The following is a 23,326-nucleotide window of genomic DNA, read 5'->3' on the forward strand; positions in this document are numbered from 1 at the left end:
ACATATACCCCAAAGTGATAAAAGACAGAAAGTACCCATATGGACAGAAATATTTATGGCAACTTTTTTGCAGTTGTTACAGTAGCAAAGGACTGAAAACTAAGGAGGTGCCCATCAAATGGGGAATAGCTGAACAAATTATGGTATGTGAATGTAAGACATAACTATCCCAACATAAAAAATGATGAGGAGAATGGAAGACTCATATGAGCTGATGCTGAAATAGTAACAATTTACAAAAACAAAAAGGAAAACAACTTTGAAAGATTTTAGAGCTCTGATCAATTCAATGGCCATCAAGACTCCAAGACTTAAGATGAAGCTTACTTCCCCCTTCTTGATAGAAAGGCAAAGTTCTTCAGATACAGAATGAGACATACATTTTCAAACATGAGTAATGAATAGATTTGTTTTGCTTTACTATACTTATTTATTATAAGAGAGGACGGCTACTGGGGAACCTAAGATGTGGATGGTGATTTTTAAAAAGATCAATAAAACATGTTTTAATATAACAAAAAAAGCAGAAGGAAGTTTACAAGGAGACACAGACAACCAAGGCAGTTTTGATAATAGAAGTTTACAGTTTCATATACAATCCTCTTTTCCATTCTTCAGAAAATGTTAATATTTGTTAAGTTCATAATTTTAAAAAAATTAAGCAGAACTGAAAGAACAATTTTACAATAACCATAAAAATGTAAAGGAAAACCAAGTTGAAATAGCCATCAATGTAGCAACTAATTGTGCATTCAGAGAACTGACAGTGAATCATGCCTCATAGTAGAGAGGTGGTAACCTCTAGGAGCAGAATGAGCTATACACTATAAGACATGGCCAATCTGCTGATTCCTTTATGTTTGACATCTGTACTTTTTGTTATAATGAAAAGACATGAGCTAGGCCTTAAAGGATGGATCAAATTTGAATAGGAGAGAAGGTATTTCACTTGATGGTGGGCCCTAGAAACTCTCCCCCCACCCCACAACTTCCCCTGAACTCTCCCACATAGTCCTGGCATTCACATTATCCTTTCAATTGTCCTTGCATTGTGGCTTTGACTTTGCCCCAATCTCCAATTCTCTGTTATCTCTAACCCAGCCCAGTCCTCATTGTCTGAACCTGGCCCCACCCTAGACCACCACTCCTTAATTCCATCTAGACCCCTTCCCAGGTCCCTGGCACCTGGCCCTTCCATATCCTTCTCTGTTACCTCTCAGTCACCCAAGCTATTGGTCACTCCTCAACCATTGTACATAAGTGTCTGTCTTGCCCCCATTAAATCTCTCAGATTCGTTAAGAGTCTGGCCCGGTTGTTTTCTCGTCACAAAGGCTTAGGTTCTTAAAATCTCACCCACCCCAACTGGTGTTTAATAAGCCTTGTCTCTGGCTATAAAGAAGGCTTTAATCAAATTCATTTGAGGTAGGACCAGTGTCTTTTGCCCTTGAATTTTGGAGTTACAGCACCCCTGCACCTCAACAGTGGAATAGGCATGAGGAAAAGTCTTCAGCAAAGACTTGGAGGTGTGTATATTCATGTTACAATAAAAAGAGGCACTATCTCCTTCTGTGTTCTAACATCCTGTCACCCATTCTAAACCTATCCTCTCTTCCATGTGTGAGGTTAGGCTCCTAACCTTCGTTCAACTGTGCTTCTATTTACAGCCTTGGTCTCTAAGTGTGAGAGGCATGGCAAGGAAGAGGGATGTCCCTTTGATCACCTGAACAGAGTAGCTATTCTGGAGCCACTTGCCTCTAAATCCCCCAACTCTCCCCCCCACCACTACCCATATGATGGGGGAACAGAGAACAACTCCTGACCAAATTGCAACTTTACAGTCAGTGACCAGAGACACACGTTTCATATGGGAACTGTTTCAAGATTGCAATGGAATGGAATACATCAACTTGATAGAACTTTCTGTTTCTACTCTGACACCAAGCGAACTTTATTTCCTCAGAATTCCTAAAGCACCTATAATCTTAATTGCTTCACAGGTGTTCATCTTGCCTCCTCTACTACGTGTGAGCTCCTTATGTTCAGAAATTGTATCTTCTCCTGCTCTTGCAGTATTAGCACAGGTTAAGAATGTATTCTCAGCTCAGCAAGTACTCAGTGATGGATTGATTGAACCGAATTATACTTCTTGAGAGGTCCATTCCCTTTAACTTGAGCATTATACCCAAATGTCCCCATCTTGCTTTCATAGAATCTCTGAAGAGTGGCTATTGTTGGAGGAAATTTAGAGCTTCATCATTGTTTTGGTGAATTTTCTAGTTACTCACTCTGTTACTATTTCTTTTTAAACACCTCAGGGTTTTGGCTATTAGCAGGCCTCTCCATTGTTTGTCTTCACTGTAGATGTGACTCTAGACCAATCCATTCGTTGCTTTTAAGCTGATATTTCCATAGCATTTAGAGGAAATGAGGTGCTAACAGTGACTGTTCACCAGTTATGACTTCGGTTGCTTCATTGGCACTTCTGCTGACTTTGGGCCCAGTAATTGGGCTAACCTTTAAAGTTCTGAACTTGCTTTTGTCTTTTGAGTCCTATTATATTGAATCTAAATGTCTTCAGACAGCAAAGTCAAGGAAATTTCCCTTAATGGTCCAACTTTTATTATATTTTATTATGAACTTAATCATTAATATGCTTTGCATAACTTCAAATGTAGAAAGGGTGTCATATTTCTTGCCTTCTCAATGGGTGGAGGGAAGGTAATAGGGAAGGAAAGAACTCAGAACTGAAAATAAATTTTCTTTAATAAAAAAAATCACCTTCAAAAAAATGAACTTAATCACTGACAAAGCAATCAAATGGACAAAATAAGAAAGAAAATCTTACCAAAAAAAAAAAAAAAACCTTATCATTCACCAAGCTAGAACCAAAAGAATCAAAAAACAACAAACAAGCAAACAAAATACTGCTTTTGGTCTATGTTTCCAAGTCTGTATGAAAATCTACCATCTTTAGCTTTGCTTTCTTTGTTTTAAAAAATGTAACTATAGTAAAAGTGTGTGTAATTCTGGTTCTGCTGCTCTCATTTTGAATCATTTCATTTCTGTCTTTCTATATTTTCGTATATGATTCATATGTATTAATTTTATGGCCTAATGATATTCCATTACCTTAATATTCCATAGTGTTCTGTTAGTTTTCCAACTATTGAACACATAGGGGCAGCTAAGTGATGCGTCAGATAGAGCCCCAGGCCTAGAGTCAGGAAGAGCTGAGTTGCAATTTAGTCTCAGATGCTTCCTAGCTGTATGGACCTGGTCAAGTCACTTAACTTCTGTTTGCCTCAGTTTCCTCATCTATAAAATGGAGATAATAATAGTACCTACCTCAAAGGGTTGTTGTGAGGATCAAATGCAATAATAATTGTAAAGCACTTAGCGTAGTGCCAGACACATAGTAATGCCCCATAAATGTTAGCTATTATCGGTACTTTTTTCTTTTTTATAATATTTTAGGGTAAAGTCATTTTCCACAAAGCTGTACTCCTTTGGACTGAACTGCATCACACTCCCAGGACCTCATGATCAGAAACCTCATCATCCTTCAAGATGACATCAGCCTTGGTACCCACACTTCAACAGTACCCTCAGAAGCCTCCTCCCCTCTGATTCTCGGGCTGGTGGGTAGAACAAAGAACTCTTCACAAAGTTTCCCAGCCATCTCTTCATTTCCCACCCAGTTTTATTCCTTTGGACTGGACACATCATGTACCTCCCTGTCCCTCTCTCCACTGTCCAGTTTTCCACTTCTTTGCATATGTCTTCCCCCATTAGATTGCAAATTTCTTGAGAAAAAGGATGGTTTTCCTTTTTCTTTTTTTTTTTTGTATCCCTAATACTTAGCAGAGTGCTACATAGTATGTGCTTAAATGTTTATTGACTATTCAGGGACTGTCCTGGGAGTAGGATCATTCGGTCAAAAGATATGATTGGTTTTGTAACCAGACATGGACATGTTGTTCTTCAAAATACTTTCACCAATCTATAATCCCATCAGGAATGCATGAGAGTGTCTATTTCCCTACAGTACTGCCAATGTTGATTTTCTTTCTTTTGCTATTTTTGCCATCTACTGGATCCTGACCAACTTTAAAGAAGATACTTCTAAGAAAGAAATCAGAGCAGTCAAAGAAGGAGCTCATCATTCCTGAGGGACCCCAAAGAATCCCAAAAAGAACTCAAAAGGAATTTTTTTTTTATCTAATGTCCAAAACACATGAGTCATTTGCTATTCAATCTGAACTAGATTTAGGAGAATGTAAAGGTTATCTCTATCAGGCAACAATTAACCAGTAACTTACATCCACATGTATACAATGTCATTTCACAAAGCGGGACCTACTGGATTAAGGGGGCATGATAAAATCAGTTAATGCCATAACAACCTGGAGACACTTGGGGGCATTGCTCATTTGGAGATTTCCAATAGCTGGGGGAAGTTATTCCCCCTCCAGCACTCTATGACTTCTGAGATCTGAGGGAGACTTTCTGCTGTGGGAAGAGGATTCCACAGTGTGAGACGTTGCTCTAATGTTTACAGAGCAGCAGCGAACACTTTGCATCCTCACTCCACCATCTGAGGTCACCCTTTTGTTTTGAAACAGTGAAATGGGAGGGAAGATGTATTTAGATTCCTCCAGTAGTAATATACATTTGTCACTCAAGGACTGGCTGAATTTTCTCTCAGTATCAGGCCAACCAGAGATGTTATAGCAACCAATTTATCAGGAATCATGCTTTAAATTAAAGACATTTCCTATCTGGACACATACTAGAGGCATGTCTGTTTAATTTCCCATAACTATTTCTGAGTCCCCATTAGTACAGAAATTCTACATAGACTTTTGTATGTTATTGTCTTCTTAGTGACCATTGTTCCTATGTATGGACCCCCAAGTACTTGTTTATATGATATAATTTAAGGAAGGGCACCTGGCTGTGTTTATATCTTTCAAGACTTTGACTCCATGCCTCAGTTACCATCACACTCTGGCATTTCCTTCAGTTCCTAGGTCCTCCTCACTCTGAAAAAGGAGGAATTAGGGGCAGGAAGACAGCAGGGAAAAAAGGGAGATGAAAAGACCTAGAAGAGGAAAGGAAGAAGGGAAGGTATGCCTGAAAGAGCTTGGTGTTGAAGTCAGAAGCAGAGGCTTAATTTAGAAAGGCCAAGGTCATCCACTGTATCCCAGACCATTGCCAGTTGTCTTGATTTTTGTATTGCTACTGGACTTCAATGACTCTGGAGGAGAGAGTGAGACTGACAGTCCTGCCTCACCTAAAGCCAATTCATGCACAAGTCAAGACATCACCCTCCTGATATCATTAGTTTTCTTCCAGAAATAAGGATGAACAATATCAACAATAAATCTCCTCCTCCTCCTCCTTCTCTCCTTCTCCTTACACTCTTTGAGAGCAGGGATGTTTTGGCTTGCATTTGTATCCCTAACACTTCTCACAAGGTCTCTCACACAAGTGAGAGTATTTAACAAACACTTGTTGCTTCCTTGCTACCTGAATGTCCTCAAAAGTATCTCTCTACAACACACAAAATTTCACAAATCAGCTTTTAATCCCTTATGGGTTAGCTTAAAAGAAGGAATACACTAGCAAAAATATCTTTATTTGAGTAATGAACATGTCTCTAGAGCCCTAAGGCAGTGGAGCAGAAAACTAATGAATTTTAAATGGAGAGGTCAGGAGCACAGTAGGCCAGTTAGATTAAAGTTGTATTCAGGGAAACACAGAAGCCAAGAATGTTAGATTTGAAAGGAGCCTTGCAGGTCACCACATGAGTATAATGGGAACCAAGGGGAGAGTGAGAGAAGTGTGATAAATTTGCCTGCTTCCCAATTTCTTCCTAGGACCAGCTCTTTATGGGTGACAGAAATATATGAGAAAATGAAACACACAAAAAAAAGAAACCCACAGCTTCATTTCATCCACCACCCTCACCATCAAAACTTGTACAATGTGGCCAAATTGACTGATTTGAGTTTCTTCTCCATTCTCTTGCCTGGTCACCCTCTGGTGGAAGTGCTAATGAACTATGAAATAGCCACAAGGCTGACTTCAAGAAGAGGGAGAAGACCAAGGACAAGAGAAGGACAAGGACCATCCACCAGATAGATAATCCCAATAAAGTCCACAGTCATTTTTAGAATTTATTTTGGAATACCCATGAGCTACCCAGAGCTGGTCTTGGGACTTAATTTGTATGCCTACCCCTTTACTTCATGGGAGAGAGGATTAGAATACATAAAGAAGACTTAGGGCTATGGAAAAGTCCCCTGGATAATTGGATTTGTACCCTGCCAGCAGGGAGTGCCAAGCTTTCCATTGCAATTCCCTGGGCAAGTTCCCTTTGAGAGAATAAGATTTCAGCGTGAGCCAAAGGAGAATCAATGGAACTGTGCCCTCCTTCAAAGCACAGAAAAAGGGGGAAGACAGGAGAGTGACACTATCTGAATTATACAGTCTCCTCTTTCCTAATGCAGCTTTGGAAGGCTTTGAATAAACTAAAAATAACCATTCGTTGACAGATCTGTGAAGCCCCAAGGGAGGTAGTAGAGACTAAAGAAGAGATCCCACCATAAGTTGGACTCTAGAAATAGTGCTGAGCAACACTGAATTGTAACAACTGCCACACACTGATTTTGTTGTTGTTGTTGAGTCTTTTTAGCTTTGTCCAATTGTTCGACACCATGGGGTTTTCCTGGCAAAGATAATGGAGTGGTTTGCCATTTCCTTCTCTGGCTCATTTTACAGATGAGAAAACTGAGGCAAACAGGATTAAGTGACTTACCCAGGATCACACAGCTACTAAGTGTCTGAGGCTAGATTTGAACTCAGGAAGATGAGTCTTCCTGACTTTAGGTCCAGTCCTCCACCAATTAATATGGAACAAATGATCCATTGGATTCCAATGCTCTTGAAAAAATACCTCAAAAAATATATCAATTATGCCTGGACTTCAAAGCTATTGCTTAATAGGGTAATTTGAGTTATTGATCCATAGTCATTAATACATATTTCAAAATTCAGACAAGTAACATAGTAAGTTAAATGAACTGAATATAATCAAATATCACCAAATCACAGGGTTGGTAGGAATTTCAGGGACTATTTAGTCTGACCTATAACTGAACATACATCCCCTCTACAACATCTAGCTTTTGCTTCTGTAAGTACTTTCCATGAAAGGGAACCAGGAGTATGGTGGAGTCAGCTCTAACAGGCTCCTAAGAGCTAAATGTTAAATTTTCAGTGCAATCATTTACACCTCAAAAATCTGCAGTTTGCTATAAATCAAAGTTTGATTTGTTGTTTTGTTAATTTCTAAACTTAAGAAAGTAGTGTGGGGCAGCTAGGTGGTAACAGTAGATAGAGTACCAGCCCTAGAGTCAAGGAGACCTGAGTTCAAATCCCGCCTCAAATACTTACTAGCTGTGTGACATTGGGCAAGTCACTTAACCCTGATTGCCTTAAAAAAAAAAAAGAAAATAAAAAGAAAGCAGGAAAAGTATTAGTAATATTGATTAAATTTAAAAGTATGACTTGGCTTAGATTCTTAAAATCTAGCCACCAGCTCGCTAATGTTAGGACTCCTTAAGTGTCTGCACAATATGACGGATATTCTAATAAACCTTGTCTTTGGCTGAAAAAAAAAATGTGTCCTGTTACATTATTTTTTGAGAGCCAGTTGTTAAACATTTGCCAGCACACTGCTGTGGGGTGGGGTGGAAAGGGCTTGCAACCTCCAGAGGCAATTGAATCTACTTCTAGCTCTAACTGGTAGAAGATTTTCCTTCTATCAGCCCTAAATCAAAACGAAAAGTGTTAGAAGCAGTCTGGAAGGAGAGAATTCAGTATTGGCTGAAGTTATCAGGGAAGGTTTCCTGGAGATGGTGGGACTGGAGCTGAGCATGGAAATACTTGAGGAGATGGAGGGATGAGGGAAGTTGGTAGGCCTGCTCTCCATAGTGTTTTATAAGGAAGAGACAGGTTTTCATTCAGGGACATTAATTTGGATTCTTTTCTAATGTCACAGGCAAAGAAATGCTGGATATTGGAGAGAAGAGGCTCTCAATATCAAAGCACGGGCCTTGCAAATTTCCAGATATAACTTTTATAGACTGGGGATTCTCAACCCAGCTAGTTTCTCCCCACCTAGAGGCTTACAACATGCCTTTCTCTCTCAAACCAGCCATACAGGAAAGAGGTGCTAAATTATCTAGTTATTATATTTTGTAGGCATCTCAGCTCCAGATCAATAACAAATCAAAAGGCTCATTTTCACAAGTAAAGAAGACCAAAATAAGAACTGGACAGTCTCTGAACACCATATGAGGATTGCGTTACCAGAACAGACTGCTCATTCTCATAAGGGTTGGACTTGTCCAGTTGCCCATTATACAGATCAAGACTTATGTCTAGAACAGACATAATGCACATGCAGCAAATGAGCCCTATGGGTCTCAGAGACATCAAGAAAAAAAATGGTTTTTCGGATTATTGCAAATATGTGATAGCCTCTAAAAGTATTTTCTTATCCTCGCCTGGAGGGACCTCAAACAGTTATCTAATTCTTGTTCCCTTTACTTTCAAACTAGCATATTGTATGTCATGGAAGAAAACTCCAAAATCTCCTTATAAAGCATTCCAGTGCCCTTTTGATCTCTAATTCTCACTCTACAGTGGCAGAAATGTCAAAGAGCCAATAGCCCTATTTATGCTTCTCTCTGTGGAATCTTATAAATTATTCTAAGCCTTGAAGAAATTAAAAACACCCAACAGCAAAAGCCCATGTCCTCTCACCAAAGGGGCTTCTCTATTTATAGTTATTTTGGCAATACCTTTTTCAGATGTTAGGACTGGTTCCTTGTACTGATATACCCTATGTTCTTCTCTTAACATATCTTACTGTAATCCTCTCCTTTATTTCATAGCCATAGTCTCCAACTGAAATTTGAGGTCAGAATTACAATTCAAGATAGCTAACTTAAGTCACCAACCAAATCCTGGCCCTCCAATTCCATCACACTTCCTGGCAAGAAATTATTATTCTCCTTCCTCAGTGAAGTGTATAGGGAAACTAAGTGGTGCAGTAGCTTAGAAGGCCAGACCCAGAGCCAAGAAAACCTGAATTTAAATCTGGTTTCAGACACTTATTGGCTGTGACCCTGGACAAGTCACTTAACCTTGTTTGCCTCAGTTTCCTCATCTATAAAATGAACTGGAAAAGGAAACGGCAAACCATTCCAATATATTTGCCAAGAAAACCTCAAATGGAGTCACAAAGAGCCAAACACGACAGAAACAATTGACCAACAATAACAAAGTGTGTGATGGAAGATTAACAATATCCACTCCCTGGCATGTTAAATAGACACCTACTAAAGTGAAGCAGAGTGAAGCTTTCCCAATTGTGATACTCCCTACGCTGCTCTCATGGCACTTTCTGTCTGGAGTGGTTTCCAATAGTTCTTCTTGCTTTTGGTAGTTCTCATTGAGGTCCCAGTGCCTCTCACCTGCTTCCTCCAGGATCTCCTAAGTTTCAGTGTCCCACATCTGAAGGCCAAGATCACATAATCAGAAATGCTCAAGAGAAAAGGAGTGTTCTTACAGCAAACTTAAATCTTCAACCCTTTAACTTATAACCATTGCTCCTAGTTCCAGGTGGTCTTTCAAAAACCTAAAGACAGCTTAGGGTAAATAACCCCAGTTGCTTCAGCAACTCATGTGACATAATCTGAAGATCCTTTGCCAAATGGATCACCCTCCAGTAGTTCTCCATCTTATCACTATCCTTCCTAAAAAGTATTGCCTAGAACTGAATACAACATTTCAGATGGAGCCTAACCATAGAATAATACAGTAGGACTACTTCCCTCATTCCAGACTTCTACTAATCTAGCCTAAAATCCTATCATTTCTTTTGAATGCTATGCCACATGACTGACTCAGATTGAATTTGCAGTTCACTAAAACTTCCAATCTTTTTTACATAAATTGCTTTCTACCCATGTGTCTATTCACCTCTATTTGTGCAGGTGGCTTTTTAATCAAAGTGCCATTTTATTAAAGTGGTTAGATCCTGACTCTGTCATGAAATGTGCTAGCAATCCTTTCTAGTTCACTTGTTGTTATTCAGTCATTTCAGTCATGTCCAATTTTTTGTGAGCCTTTTTGGGGTTTTCTTGGCAAAGATAGTGAAGTGGTTTGCCATTTCCTTCTCCAACTCATTTTATAGATGAGGAAACTGAGAAACTGTGACTATGGTCACACAGCTACTAAGCATCTGAGGCCAGATTTGAACTCAGGAAAATGAGTCTTCCTGACTTCAGGCCTGGCACTTGCCACCTAGCTGCCCAAACCTGAAAATTTGGTAAACATGCCATCTATGTCTTCATCCAAGTCACTGATTTAAAAAAAAAAACACTGAATAGAACATGTCCAAGGACAAAACCAGTGACACTCCACTGGAGATGATTTTCTAGGTTCTAATAGGTTCATTAATCAACAGCTCTCTTTGAGTCTGATGGATTAGCCAATTCCAAAACCACCCAATTAGTAGGTCATCTACTCTGTCCAAATCCTTTCAGCCCATAGAAATTTTATACAGATCAAGTCCAATGTCCTCCATGAAGACTTCACAGACTACTTCCACTCTCAGGGATGACTCCTTCCTCTGCACTCGTACTAGAAACATAGATTTAGAGCTAAAAGTGACCTTAGAAATAACCTAGGCTACTCTCCTCTCCCCTACCCCAGATCCTTTTACAGATTATCCCAGAGAGATTAAGTGACTTGGCCATGGTCTCATAGACAGAGCTGGGCCTCAAGCATCAGTCCTCTGACTCCAAACCTAATGGCTTTTCCTGGAACCCAATCATATGATGTCTTATTTTATTACTTAGATACTAGCTAGATCACTGATTATAGAAGAAATGATGTTTTCAAAGTCATCAGTATCCAATATTTGTGAATCTATGATAGGATCTGGTTTTGAAAATTAAATCCTTTACATATGACATCCCAATGTATCTGGGAATAAGTCATTCAACCTTTGAGCCTTGGTTTGGTTTTTGTTTTTTTTTTTTTATATTTTTAAAAAGAGAGGATTGGGCTACTTCTAACAACCCCATGATTCTATTGTTCTACCGAAAAACAGAAAGGGAAAGGAGGACCTGTCCTGTAGAAATTTTCATTTGTAAAGAACATAGCTATACAACACTTTTGGTTACATAGAAAAATAATGCCACATATTATTTATTATTTAAATAGGAAAAAAGAAAAATAGTACAGTTTGTATCTGTTTAGTTTATACTTTGGAAACTGAAAAGCATTTTCTTATTGTAGTTAAGGAAGGTTCAGGAGACCCACTTGAAAAAATAAGCACTTATGCTCATATACCTCTATATAATCTTGAAGGAACTTTCATATGAACTGTTTTATTTGATCCTCACCACATCCCTGTAAAAGATAATGCAAAGATTATATAGATGAGGAAGCTGAGGCCCAGAGAGGATCAGTATGGTGTATCGAAAGAGCTCTGGTAATAAAGAAAAAATATTACATTTTTTTAAATGATTGTAAGAAAAAGGTTACTAGCTCTAAAGTCAAAGAACCTGCATTCAGATACCTCCTCTGATGATTTCTACCTGTATGACCTTAAGCAAGTCAGTTAACTTCCCTGGGTCTCAGTTTTTTCATCTGCAAAAAGAGGGAGCTGAATTGGATGGCCTCAGTTTCCTTCCCGGTCTAGATCTATGATCCTATAATTTGCCTAAGGTCACAGCTAATTAGCGGTAGTCCCAAGAACAGAAAAACCCAGGTCTCCTGACTCCTAGTCTCATGTTGTTTTAACTGGCATATGGAAGATGCTTAATAAATGCTTCTTAGTTGATTGATTGGTTGGTTGGTTATACCACACACTTGGGGTTTCAGAATCTAAACCATGACCACTGGATGAAAGGGTTTATCACAAGACACCATCCAAGCTGGAAACACAGGAGCTGGCCAAAAATAAACGACCACTGGGTGCTTGGGACTCTGAGTTCTCACTGCTTGACCACATGATCTAATGGCCGGGCGCCAGCAAGCTCCCTGAGGTTGAAGCAGTTTTTACAGGTGACTAGGCAGCTGTTAGAAGAATGAGCTCAGAGTGCCTGCTGGCACTTAGCACCTCACAACTGCTGGTCTCTTATAACCCTATGATTTGATGAAATACAGCCTCTCTCCAGAGTCTTGGGTTTAGACCAAAGGAAAGAACAGCTCTGCTGTGCATTGGGCTGTGCCCGCACCAAGCCTGTGTTTCAGCATTGAAAGAGATAGTCTAGAGGTCCAGCCCTTGGCACAACTGTAAAGTCATCTCCTGACCTGCTTTGTTCCTCCCTCTAGGGAAGTGGTGTCTCATTCCCCTCCCTTCCCACATCCTCTCTCTGACACCCAGTGCCCTTGTGCAGCTATCACAACTTGTTCTCAAGAAAGAATCTGACCCCATTCCTTTGTACTTCTGTGTGAACAGAAGTCCCTGGGTTCTTTCTCTCAGGGAGATAGCTGGACATCCTAGTTTGGAATGAAAGGCTTTACCTGTTAGAGGAATTTGAGATATCATTGACAAGGTGGTTGGAAGGGATATTATGAGACCCCAGAAGACCTTTTTATTGCCCCTAGAAATCAAATGCCACAAATTAAAACCAAAAAATACTTATGAATTGCCCATTATGTGTAAAACATAACAACAGGACTGAGTAAACTATAAAGTTTAAATAAAGTACAACCTCAGCTCTTCCTTCCCTGGAAATTAAAGTCTAGAATGGACAGTTAGGTGGCACAGTGGATAGAGCACTTGGTCTAGAGTCAGGAAGACTTTTCTTCCTGAGTTCAAATCTTGCTTAAACTTAATAGCTGTGTGACCCTAGCCAAGTTATTTAAATTCATTTGTCTCAGTTTCTTCATTGGTAAAATAAGCTGGAGAGGGAAAGGGCAAACCACTCCAAGTGTCTTTGCCAAGAAAATCCTAAATGCAATCAAGGTAATAATGCATATATTGGGGTATAGAACAACATTTATTCACATTACAAAAAATGCAGAGAACCCATAAAAGACTCACAGCTACTTATAAATAATTGATACAACTCTCCACACTCTCTAATGAGACCTACTTTTCCCTAGGGTCCTAAAGTTTTCTAGACTTATAGCACCACTTAACAAGAAAAATTATCTTGAGTTTACCAGGGAGGCAACCTCCTCTCTCTCTTTTACCCCAGAGATCCAAACAAGAGTCTATCTTTATGGAATTACCCTAAGGGTCCTCCTGGAAGGAAATAAACTTTAGGCTGCTAGTAAGGTAACATTGTTCCCTTAAAATCTACATTGTCCAAGTAATTTATTGTAACAGTGGGGGGGTCAAAGAGTGGATCTTTTATTCCTCATTTTATTACTCCCCTGCTGCTCTTCCAATATGGGGGACATGCTTTTGCTCCAAAGTTGTGCCCAACTCAGGAACTCTTCTCTCTTCATAAGTCTGGGTTCAGAAACTCTTAATATTTCTACAAGAAGCTGAGATTTGGGGATTCTCCCCACTATGAGAATTAAATCATATGAAGTAAGTAAGATTTATAACAGCTCTTCTGATTTTCCCACCAGCCTGATACACTCTCAAGCTTTCATCCTACCTCTCTTTTCCCTTTCACTTCCAAACCTCTTGAAAAAAATCATCTAAAACCACTTTTTCTGCACCCCTCCATCACTCCACCATCATCAGAAATCTAAGCCATAGTTCTCACTTCCCTCCTACTTCATTTTTCTTCCCAGCTGCCCCTCCTCAGCCTGAAGATGACTCCACCCAGAGTCTAACTGGATAATTAATGAGTCCTTGCCCAGAACCACCATATTTTCAGAAACACTAGCCATTCGGCTCATTTTCCTCCAAATTCATTCTCTACTCTGGCTGCCTTATCTACTTCTGCCACTCTTCCTCCCTACCCCCCACTTTCCACCTCTCCCTTATATGTTGTCTTCTCCTATTAGAATATAAACTCCTTGAAAGTAGGGTTCATCTTGGTTTCTTTTCTTTGTGTTCTCACAACTCATAACAGTGCCTGACACATAGCAAGCACTTAAGAAAGGCTTTATCAATTTAACCAACTGTAAAATGGCTTCTGTCCCTATCACTCTACTAAAAACATTCATTAGAAACTCACCAATCATTTGTTAATCATAATCCTTCTTAATTTTAATTCTTAAATCTAATTCTTAGCCCTTATGCTCATGCCCGAGAAAGTAAGTTTTATAGAGCCTTTATCTACCCCTGACCAGCCCCCAGGAACCCACAGCCATGACCACTGAAACCTTCAATTCCTAAACACCTAAGAGAGAAAATTCTCTATACATCTTTATAGCTTGTAAATCCTGTAAAGTCCCTCAGCGACTAAAATCTTACCTAATATATACCTCTAAACTACTTTCCTCATCTCTGTCATCTCCGATTACCACCCTATTGCTGGGGGTCATTTGACTAGCAAGCTTATGACTGCTTCTCCCATTCCAAAGAGTATGTAATAGGCCCTGCTGTGGACATTGTGCAGAAGAAAATACCATCATTAATGTAAAATGAAAATTACTTACTGTTGATTGCTCCCCAGAATAGAATCTCACCTCAACAAGTGGCCCTGTGCTGTGTGTTTGTTACTGAAAAATCTGTTCAAAAACCACTGGCCCAGTTGACAATGCCAGTTGTTCTTACTCTGTCTAACCTTATTGTTTCTTTAATAGAATTAAGTGCTGAAGGGAGCCTCTGTATGGGGTTGGATCTATTATAATCACCAAAAGATCTTTGTATTTGTCCTTATTGATAGTTTTCAGCACCCTGCCTAAAAGCAACACAATTATCTCCCTCTACGCATGCATGTTGCTAAATGAAGGCACATGCACTCACGCACACACACACACACACACACACACACACATACACACCACATCTATATTTTCTGTATAGCTGGAGAAAAATGTGTAACTATTTGCCTACTAAAACTACCTTTCCCAAAATACAGCCCTGGATAAAGGAGAAAGATAAGGGAAATTCTGCTGGGCTATAATTAAAGTTTGTTAAAGGCTCCTGAACTGATCCCCATATCATAATCATTATTTCTTGCAACTACAGGAGGGTTTTTTTTGCAGAAAAAGAGTCTCAAATAAAGGTAGTATATTCATCAGGTAGCACTATTTGGTAAGGTTTGGAAGTTAAGGTAAAAAGTAAAAGTGAAAGGAAGAAATACCCACTTTCTCCTTTCTTTCCCACCATAATTTCAACTAGTCCTGCATGGGAGAGCGGCCACTTTTTCCAAACAGACACCTGCCTATTCACAGTGGCAGCCCCGGGAGAGTTACCTTCTTCTGGTCCCTGCTTCTACTCTGCCCTCTCACTTCAGGAGCTCTTCTCTCTCTCTCTTCAACTTCCAACTCCAAACTTTGGCCAAACTTCAAGCTCCCATTTCAGCTCTACCTCCTCCCAACCCAGAAAAGACAAAGGGAACAATTTTGGAGAAATGTGGGAAGACTTGTCAGAGCTCATGCAGAGTGAAGTGAGCAGGTCCAGAAGTTATTATATACTATATAATAACTATATAAGTTGTTATATACTATAACAACTTTGTAAAAATTAAAAATTAGGAAAGACTTTAACAATTCTGATCAATGCAATAATCAACCATGAATCCAGAGGACCCATGATGAAGAATGTTACCCACCTTCTAATAGAAAAGTGGTGGACTAAATATGCAGAATGGGACACACATTTTTATATATGGTCAAGATGGAAATTTAGTTTGTTTGACTATCCATATATGTTACATGGATTTTCTTATTTTTTTCTAAGAGGGAAGAGAAGCTAAAGCTAATGGAGAGAAAATAAGTAAAATAAATTATTGTTAATTAAAAACAAAATGTAATAAGAAAAATGAGTTAAAATAAAAAGCTTCCAGGTGACAGTTTATTCACCCAGGCATCTATGCCCTGGGTGATCTCTCTGTCCCAGCCCCAGTCTTTTCCCTTTTCTCCCCAGTAGTTATGGCTTCCCTAGAAGAATCTTAATAGAGTTCCAGAATCAAGTCTTTGTTTCTCTACCACAGGGTAGTGTCCTAAAGTCTCTTCCCACAAATACCTCAACCTAATTTATATTTCTTTTATTTTTAATATGAATTTATCAATATCTTTTGTTTTTATGTCACCTACACTCCAGCTAAGTGGCACAATGGATAGAGCACTGGGCCTGGAGTTGGGGAAAAACTGAGTTCTAATTTGAACTCAGACACTTAGTAGCTGTGTGACCCTGGGCAAGTCACTTAACCTTGTTTGGCTCAGTTACCTCATCTATCAAATGACTAGAGAAGGAAATGGCAAACCATATGTTTCCCAAAAAAACCCCAAATGGGGTCACAAAGAGTAGGACATAACTAAAATGATGCAACAGAAACAAACATTACTCCACATGCCTTCTTTCAGAGAGCCATCTCTGAAAAAAATAAATAAAAGAAATATAAATAGAAAAAGATGGGAAAAAACAACAAAATTAAGATCATAGATTTAGAAATAGAAGTATCTTTAAAGGTTATCAAGTCCAACTTTCTCATTTTATAAATGAAGAAACTAAGGCCCAGAGCAGTTATGTGACTTGCTCTGGGTCACAGAGCTCACAAGTGTCTGAGAGAGGATTTAAACCCAGAGTCTTCTTGACTCTAAGTTCAGTATCTATATACTATACTACAATGCCGATAACCAACCCATCAAAAAAGTCTGGCATTACGTGCAGTGCTCTACATCCACAGTCACACCTCATCAAAGAAAGTGGCCAGGGAAGTGCCTTTCCTTGCCGTGGAGGCCAAGTTTGGTCATCAAAATTACACTGTCTTCATTTTCAGGTTTTTTGTTGTCAATGTTTTTCCCATTTATGTTTTTGTGGTCATTGAATATATTGTTTTCCTGGTTCTGCTTACTTCATTCTGCATCCAGTTTTTATATGTCTTCCCATGTTTCTTTGTATTCAACATATTTTGAACTTTTATTTAAAAGTTGATTAATTTCATGCTACTTGCCCCAGGCACATTTTGAAGAGCTACATTATAGACCCTTATCACCCCATTAACCAGGTATCAAAATTTTCAGTTAGAAATCTGGTCTTGTCCAGAGTCAGGATTTTCAGTCACTGGCTCAAGAAAGTGTTATCTTGTCCACATCCCCTGATCAGATGAATTTTATTCCACAATCATTCTAGTCTATGTTTTCTTGGAAGGGTGAGTAGTCATTAGGAGGCAGTCTTGGAGCCAAAGAGATACCAAGCAAAAAGCTCTTGTACATATTGAGGATTGGTTTACAAACCAGATCTGAATCACACTTAGTCAGAGATGCTGCTTCTCACAGAAAATATGAGGGTAACAGGAGAGCTAAGCCACAGCTGAGAGACATTTCCCACCAAACTCAGACCAAACACGTCTAAAACTAAACTCAACATCGACCCCCAAAAAACTGCTCTTCTTCCTAACCTCCCTATTTCTGTCAATGGCACCACCATTATCCCAGTAATCCAGATAGTAATATCAATCACCAAATCTTGTATCTACCTAAGACAGAATGTAAGCTTCTTGAAGGCAAAGACAACTTTATTTTTCTCTGGATTCCTAGTGCATAGCACAGTGCCTGGCATACAGTAGGTACTTAAAAAATACTGATTAAATGACATCACCTTTTTTTCTGAAGAATTGCAAGTGTTTTCTAATCAGATTTTTCACTTCTAGTCTCTCTCCATTCCAGTGCATTCTACACACTGTTATCATATTAATCTTCCTAATACTCTTATCATTTTACTATGCCCATTAACAACCTTCAATAGTTGCCATTACCTAACAAAAAAAAAATTTCAAAATCCTTAGCCTAGCATTCAAGGCCTTTCACAACTTGGCTCCAACCTACCTTTTCCACTATATCTCATACTATTCCTCTTCATGTACCCCATGTTTTAAACTAGACTACTAACAAACAGTTCCCTAAACATCTCCTCTGTTGTCCTGTCTTTGTCTACATCATGTCCTATACCTAGAGAACTCTCCCCTTCCCCATACCTGCTTTGTTAAGTCCTACCCTATAAAAATTTTACCTTCCTCACAGGGTTGTTATGAGGATCAAATAAGATAATAGTTGTGAAGCACTTAGCATTCTGCCTGGCACATAGTAGGTGCTTAATAAATGCTTGTCTCCCCCCCTTCCCTACTCATCCTTAAAGGCCCAACTGTAACTTTACTTTCTCCATGAAGTATTTCTTGATCCCTACCACCACCAATTGATGGTAATCTCTTCCCCCTGTAAACTCTCCAATGTTGTACTACATACTTTTCATGAGTAATAGCTATGACGGTTTTTATTTTCAGGCTATCATTCTGCCTCTTTTTTGGTTCTCAATCTTTTGTACTTTGTATTTATTTTTACCATAATGCTTACTGACTTGATTAATTCTATTGCTATTTGCTGAAATCTTGGAATGTCTTACATATGTCAATGGTTTATGGGCACAACAGGACAGAATATCTAAAATCAAGACTATCCTAGAAAGTCTAGGATGTATATTCACCACAAGTATAGACTATGCATGTGGCATATCAAGACAAAGTAGGTTATTAGAGTGTCCAGACATGCCTGAGAACAATATTTTACAAGACATACTCTTCACCATTTAACACTGTTGCTATAGAAGTCGATACCACAGCTGGACATCACAATTCCTATCATCATTACTGAAACTGGGAGAAAGAAAGGGAGCTATCACAGCTGAGTTATGTTGCTCCTCTGATGATGCAGAAAAAAAAAAGTATCAGTCAGGGATTTAAGAAGGAATTAACAGTGTTACCAATACCAGTAAATTTAACTAGGCGAGCCTAGTTAATGGTGTCTTTTCACTATGAGAGAGTTTGGATTGTTCACAGTACCCCAGCGAACTTCCAGGCCTTGGGAAGGGTACTACAGCGTTGTCTGAATTTCTCAAAGATAAATTTATCTGATCTAGGTGTTTTATGTGTGTGTTCTTCAATAAGTTAAATGATAAGGAAAGAGTATATGTGTCCCTCCCTCAAGTTTCTGTTGTCCCGTGGCAGCCTTTGGTACTTTTCTCCTATGTCAATGGGTTGATGTTCTAGGGAGGGTTCTGTCTGACATCAGAAGGCCTTTCAGAGACATCTGCTCCTTTTCTGATATAGTTCCTGCTCCATCTGTCCCATCACCCGAAGGGTACATCTTGAGATCTCAGACTTAACAGAATGTTTTCAACATCTGTCACTCCCAGGGTTGGAAAGCTTATTTCCCAGCTTGATTTTCTCTTTCTGGCTTTCTACCTGACCTCAAAGTCTCTATGAACAAATACTTCCCTACAATTGGTCCTTCTTTTCCATTGGCCTTAGGAAGCCTCAAGTGGACTCAACATTAATGTTGCTCCTTTCCTCTTTAGGTATCAGGTATCACAGAAAGCCAAAGGCATAGCTTCAACATGACAACTTTACTGTTACAAAACGACTCTAGTAGTAAAGGCCATTGCGCAACTAGAGCAGAGGTGTCAAACCAGATTAAAATGTAATGGGAAAATGTTTGACAAAATAAATAAAACTACAATAAAACAAAGATAATGTTAATTTGAGTTTTCTAAGTCAATGTACAACTATAGAAATTCCTTTCTATTTGAGTTTGGCACCACTAAACTGGAAGGAACTCAAAGGGTTCAAGAACACAAATGTCATAAAAACCACTACATTATATCACAACTTGGCCCCCTTCTCCCTACTACTCTGCCTCAGGTACCCAACCTCAAAGAAGTCCTGCCCTTATTGTACTGCTCCCTTCCCCCAAAAACCCACTCCAAATACATGGTTTATGTTGAATATCTCTTAATTAAATAACAGACTCCTAGGCCTAGATGACTTAAGAGGTCATCTAGGCCAACCCTCTTCCTCCAAGTGGGTCCACCCTCCTTTGCAACCAAATCTGGTCTTGGCGTAATCTAGAGAATAAAGCTAATAAGGGTGTTTCTTGGAAACCTGTTCTCTACCATTTCTTTATGTCACAAAGTTTAATCAAAAGCATGGGTCACCCAGGCTAAGGCAAACTCCATTAAAAGTGAGTAATATTTCATTACACCCCTGAAGCCAAAGTAATTATGTTCCTAAGATATAAAACCCAGGGAGAAAGAAGATCAAACTCTGCACATTGTTTCTGTTTATACAGCTACCTCTATAGCAGGGATGCTACTATACATACAGACTAGGTAGTTATTAATATGCCAGCCATCTTATTATCTATTTTCTGAAAATGTTTTTGAGCTCTACAAAGACTAGAAAAGCTACAGGTATAAGGAGGAAAGAGGATGAAAAAAAAGGCTAATCTTATTTTGCTACACTATGCATTGATGAAATTCAATTAAAGAAGCACCTACTATGTGTAAGGCACTGTGCTAGGGGACTGGGGATGACAAGCAAATACAACAGAAGGCCCACTGTCAAGGAGTTTGCTGCCATATCATTGGGGCAAATGACAATTAAACAGCTAATATCAAAAAAGAGACTTAAAAGAACAAAAGAATTCGGGCAAAAGACTATGAGAATTTGGGAAGATTCTAAAATCACTTTCAGTTGATAGTGAGGGTGCAGGAAGGTAAAAAGGTCATGAAGACTTACATGAACTGATGCTGAGTGAAGCGAGCGGTATCAAGAGAATATTGTACATAGTAATAGCAACATTGTACAATGGTAAACTATGATAGACTTAGCTCTTCTCAGCAATACAATGACATAAGACAATTCCAAAAGACTCATGATGGAAAATGCTATCCACATTCAGAGAAAAAAAAACTATAGAGTCTGAATGCAGATTGATGCATACTATTTTCACTTTTTTTGTTTTTTGTTTTTTATTTCTCATAGTTTTTCCCTTTTGTTCTGATTCTTCTTTCACAAAATGACTAATGTGGAAATATGTTTAATATGATTCTACAGGTATAACATATCAGATTGCTTGTTGTCTTGGGGAGAAGACAAGGGAGGAGGGAGAAAAATTTGAAGCTCAAAGTCTTATAAAAATGAATGTTAAAAAAAAAGAAAGGCTTCATGGGGAAGGTAGTACACAATTTGGAACTTAAAAGAAGGGTAGGACTTCATCCATTAGAAATGGAACTTGAGAGGCAGCTAGGTGGTGCAGTGGATACAGAACTGGCCCTGAAGTCAGGAGGACCTGAGTTCTAATCTGGCCTCAGACCAAACACTTGACACTTACTAGCTGTGTGACCCTGGGCAAGTCACTTAACCCCAATTGCCTATTAAAAAAAAAAGAAATAGAACTTGAATCCTAGGAAATTGGAGGGGCATGAGCAAAGACAGAGACAAAAAAAGATGGAAGGAAAACAGAAAATGGTAAATGTGTGGATAGAGGACACAGAATATGAAGGTAAGAAATATGAAGCATGAATGGAGAGGGAAATTGGAGCCATATTATATAGATCATACATCATAGGATTAAGGACTAGAAAGGACCTGAGAAGTCAACTAATCTAATACCCTAATTTTACAGATGGAAAAAATCAAGACCTAGAGAAGTTGTGACTTGCTGAAAATATAGGTATTGTTGAGGTTTGGAGGTTTAGGAATGTTGGGACCCCAAAATCACGACATGTGGGTCCTGCCCAAATGAGTTTGACCCAAGCCTTCTTTCAGCCAAAGACAAGGTTTATTACAACATCAATTGGGGTGTGGGTGAGATTTAAAGAATCCATCATATTGGCCAGACTCTTAAGGAATCTAATCATTTGTATCACTAATATAAGCAGGCCAGAAGGGAGGAAGGGAGGGAAGGAGGAAGGGAGGAAGGGAGAAAGGAAGGGAGGGAATAGTCCTTGCCTTCAAGGAGCTTATATTTCCTTGCTGTATGACTTTGAGCAAATCACTTCCCCTTTCTGAGTCACAGGTTCATTGGCATAGGGTACTTCTCCATAAGGAAACTCCCTCTACTAATGAATGTCATCATTTTCTCAAAAACTTATAGTCTTGCCTAGAGTACAGCGATCAAACTCAAAGCTGCAAAACTCTGACAGGAACCAGATTAAAATGGAAAATATTTAACAAAATAAATAAAAATTCAATAGATCATAGATAATGTTAACATGTGGTTTTCTAAGTCAGTGTGTAGCCTACAGGGATGCTTATGTATTATTTAGTGGCCCTCTTCCTATCTGACTTGGCCATCCCTGGCCTAAAGTACTAACAGTGTTAAGTGACTGGCAGAAAATCACATCACCAGGATGTGTCAGAGGATGAACTTGAACCCAGGTCATTTTGGCTTCACGGTCAGATCTCTACCCACTATATCATTCGGGCCCTGCTCTTCAAACAGAGAATTATTAAATGCTAAATTATGTGATGTTAGTTGTAAGTATTTTAGTTCAGAGAAGGGTGGGCAGGAACGGAAGCAGAGAATCATGGAATGATATGTCAAGTAGCCATGCAAGTCCAACTCTCTCATTTTACCAGTAAGGAAACTCAGACCCAGGGAGGGGAAAAATGGCATGCTAAAGGTCAGACAAATCTTTAATGGCAGAGCTGGGATTCACACCAAATTCAGTGTATCTTAGTTTGTCAGGGACCAGGCTTCCATACAACTTCCCATCAATCTCCATACCACATCTTCTGCTCTCAACCCATAGCCCTTACCATGCTCCTAACTTGGAAACTCTAACAAACAATTCAAGTACAAAGCAATGACAATCAGCACCATGTAAGACTTTGAAGCTTCTACAAAAAAATCAGAGAAGATCTTGGAATAGAATATTCCAAAGGTAAAAGATGCAGGCTTACAACCAAGAATAATTTATCCTTTAATGGGATAGAGGCTTTCAAGCATTTCTAATGAAAAGATGAGAGCTGAGTAGGAACTTAAAAATACAAATACAAATTCAATACCTAGAAATCTAGAAAGTTAAATTTATCAGGGCAACTGGAAGAAGCTGCATGATGATGTAATACTAACATTTTAACAGGGGGAAAAGAAACAAGTGTCCTTTCAGAACTTTAATATCTTCAAAGGGTATCAAGGGAGTTAAGTAAGGAAAATAGAGGTCCTTGGTGTTAGATTGATTTTGTACCATGATAGAAATACATAAAATTAATAAGCAGGGAGAAAAAGCAGGTGCTTAAGAAAGAAGATAATATCTGGGAAGGAAGAGTCACAATCAAAACTAACTTTCTGATCCTGAAGAATGAATTAAAAAGGGAAGAGAGA

Source organism: Vombatus ursinus, unplaced genomic scaffold (genome assembly GCF_900497805.2).
Source record: "Vombatus ursinus unplaced genomic scaffold, bare-nosed wombat genome assembly UNPS02010548.1, whole genome shotgun sequence".
Taxonomy (NCBI): domain Eukaryota; kingdom Metazoa; phylum Chordata; class Mammalia; order Diprotodontia; family Vombatidae; genus Vombatus; species Vombatus ursinus.